The sequence below is a fragment of the Lycium ferocissimum genome, chromosome 10 (assembly GCF_029784015.1).
Source record: "Lycium ferocissimum isolate CSIRO_LF1 chromosome 10, AGI_CSIRO_Lferr_CH_V1, whole genome shotgun sequence".
NCBI lineage: Eukaryota > Viridiplantae > Streptophyta > Magnoliopsida > Solanales > Solanaceae > Lycium > Lycium ferocissimum.
In genome coordinates, this window is record NC_081351.1 from 40,950,537 (window position 1) to 40,954,292 (window position 3,756).

Consider the following 3,756-nt stretch of genomic DNA (forward strand, 5'->3'; position numbering starts at 1 on the left):
CAAGAATGGTGGTAGAAGATTCTATTTCATATTGCAAAAGTTTCATGTTCAAATTGTACCAAAAATCATTAGAAAATGTTATTTCGGAAGACGAAAAAACTTAAAAGGCTGGCCCGTCCTAGCCCGCGGCACGCTTAAGGCTGGGTTGGACTGCCATTTTGCAGGCCCTTCAATTAAAAGGGTCAGCCCGTTCTAGCCCATTTAATTCTTTAGGCCTTTAGGGTCAAGGATTTGAATGAGGCGTGAGCCACCCCATTTTTGACGCCTCTAGATAGAGTCCGTCATGACTTTGCAGCACAAAAAATAAAAAGTTGTACCAAACTAGTGCAAAAAAAAAAAAAAATTCCATTAGTAGTATTCACACAAATTCGTGCGTGAAAGGAGAGCCGAACTGCTTTTTTTTTTTTTTTTTTTTTGCGTTACCTTTCCAAACACGTTTTTTTCCATACTTTGGGCAAAGATTAGTCATATTTCAAAATTCTAAAATATCAATATTTTATATAAAACTTAATATCTTTTTTTGCGTACAATAATGTCGGCTCATTACATCAAGTCCACCTAAACGTTTGGATCGTCGTTTTTAGGAGTTCTAAAGTGCTCCCGAAGCAAGTTTTGAAACTTGTAATATTTATAGGGTTTTGATTTAAGTGTTTTAATAATAATTCATCCAATACGAGAGGTTTATACTAATTAAAAATAATTCATTCCATTTAATTACAATACTAATTCAAAGCAATACAATAATAAATTACAATTACAATAACAATACAATCTTCAAGTTCTAGAGGCTCTATTACTTCGAGACGTGCTTGTACTACCACGGCCTTGTTGCCCACACGAACGCTTTGTCATGGCCATATTGCTTACATATAGAGCACTTGCGCGAGTAAGTTCTTTCACTAACATCCATTTGATTGGGTCTACGACTCCGTGAGTTAATGCCCAATTTTCTAATGTAATCCTTGTTAGCAACCATCGAAAACGGCTCGTTTTGCCAATAAGCTTCATTACCAAGTGGGTGGAATTGGCCGGAATATGCTCTAAGGTAACTTTGGACCTTGTATTCCCCCGCCACATAATTTGTTACCGTTTTTCTCATTCTCTCGAAGCACTTGACAGCATGAGAATGTCATACCCTATTTTAACCGGGGTCAAAATAGTTTATAACATCCCGGGTAATTTCGGGGTTAATTTAAAGTTAAGAGTCGCCACCTAATTATTTACGGTGAATTAGGACACCTAAAGTTTATTAAAGTAGTTATCTAAAGTTAACTGCATTTAAGGTCTCGAAACTTAAGATTCTAGGTAAGGTTCAATTAGTCTAAAGGAAGGTATTAGGCATCCTTTAAGACCCATTAACAATGGTTAACCCAGGACTTATGATTAGTTAGGCTAAGTGTGAATATAGTATTTTAAATATTTAAGAAAATATCTTGAAAGTATTGCTAAAGTTATAGATAGAAGTAGAGTGTTGTTTAAAGTAAAACTTGTAAAAAAGTAGTGATCGCATAAAAAGAGTTTAGTTGTAAATAAACCAAAAGAAACGGAATGAATAATGTTTATATGTATTTGGAATATGAATTACGCCAACTAGCGAATTAAATTGTATTGGTAAAGTTATTGCAAGATTAATAACAAATATGTATTTCGAGTGTTCTAAGATAGTAGGAGTAAATCTTGATTCTTTTAGCTTTAAAATATATAGTCATGCTAAAAAAAATCAATTTGTTCTTGAAGTAAATATTACAGGTATTATAAATCACTTTGATGTAAACAAAAGGGAAAAAAAATAAAACTTGTAGAGTTAATTAATGGTTTAACTACCCATTACTAAACTAAAGCCCACTAACATCGTCAGAATTTTATCTAAGTTACTAAAAAAGATAAAATGTTAGTCATACAAAGCAAATAAAAATACATAACGATAAAATAAAGAAGAAGAGTAAAAAGGGTAAATGGATTTGGCCCATTTATTAGGGCCACTGATTCACGTTTATTGGGCTTAGGCCCAATAAATTCCTTTGTATTCTTCATGAAGACTGTCCGTACCTATTGGGCTTTGGCCCAGATTTTGTTTTCTTGTTAGGTTACACGGATTGGTGACACGGGAGGAGTTATGTTGGGGCTTTTTAGGCCCAACATGCGGGGAGGTGACGGTGGTAAATACGATGTTCATGCGTAAACGAAAGAAAAGGGTTAGCATACGATCAATGAATAATGTTAAACATACGAAATGTGAACTCAAAAGACCAATTAACGGCATGTATATTCTATGTATATTCGGCTAAATAGGTTCTAAATCGAAATTCGGTCTAAACCTCCAAACTACGGTATACGTCTTTCAAATTCGTCTCATTAGTACCATATTGTTGTTCTATCCTAACATTTCCAAACATCAAACAAACTATAACTAAAAATAGCGAGAATCGCTAAAACTTTTAACTAAGGCGTTAAAACTAAAGATTAAAAGCAATAAATGTATAAGATTCACCTTTTTTGTGTCAATGAGGCGAGGTCGTCGGCGTCGAATCTACTCTCTCGTCGTGATTAGATTCGGACTCACACAAATGAATCCAAGATCTCTCGTGGTCAAAGTCCACCAAGACGTAATGCTTAACAGTCTTAATGTTAAAATGGTAATCAAATAAACGAAAGTCCTAAAATCTAAGGATTTCTAGGAAATTTGAGCGACCAGAAACTTGTGTTTTCGTAGGGGAATTTTGTAGATTCCAAAATCTGTTTTTTTATCTAAAGTTGATTAGGTTCTTGTCCCAAAAATCCCTCCTTTATCTCATCTCAATTCCTCCAATTTATAGGGTTGTGATTAGGGTTTAAGAAGGGGGAGAGAGGAGCGTATGAGAGCCGTTTGGAGTGGGGAGCGGCGGTGATGATGAAAAGGGAAAAGAGAAAGAGAAAGAGAAATGATTTGGTAAAAAAAAAAATTGTGTCGTTGAAATTAGGAAAGAAGGAGCAAATTTAGGGGAAATCTGATATGCAAGTCAAAAAGAAGGAAACATGTGGAGCACAAGAAAGAAGGAAGAAATTAAATGGAAAGTTGGAACGTGTGGAACTCAAAAAAAAGAAAAGGAGAAAGAAATCGGATGGAAACTTTGAAAAGGATTTTTGATTTTTTTTTATTTTATTTTTATGGAATAGGGAAAAAGGGTAAATGGAATTATCAAGAATTTGTCCCTTGTAAAATAATATTTTGACGAAATAAAAATTATAACACGTCGTTTTAAAATACGAGCTTCAAAATGAGTCCAATATTGATATACTTCCGAGCAATTGTTTATGAGGTGAAAATTGTTGATCCTTTCTCCTCTATTTAATTATTCTTGGGCTTCTAATTTAATAACTAGTACAATATATATTATGTCAAGATAATTAATAGTTAATATGTAGAAAAATAAGGATTTAGCAAAGTGTTTTCTTGTAATTGATTTGACGAGTCCAAACTTAGAAAATAAAATGATGACGAACCATTTTAAATTTGTGATAAAGTAATGCTCGTAATGTTGAAAATAAAAGTAGCGATATTAATAGTAGTAGCAATAAAAAATAAAATAGTGAAAATAAGGTATTTAACTCGTCAGTAAATTTAGAAGCCCGAGTGAATAAAATTAAATAAAGGAGGGGATAAAATTGGGTGTCACAGAGAACACGGCATGTGGTGACTGCTGCCACTTACCACAGTGCATATTCTTGTTGCCTCATAAACGCAGATGCGCACGTTTCCACCTTTCCTTACCGTTA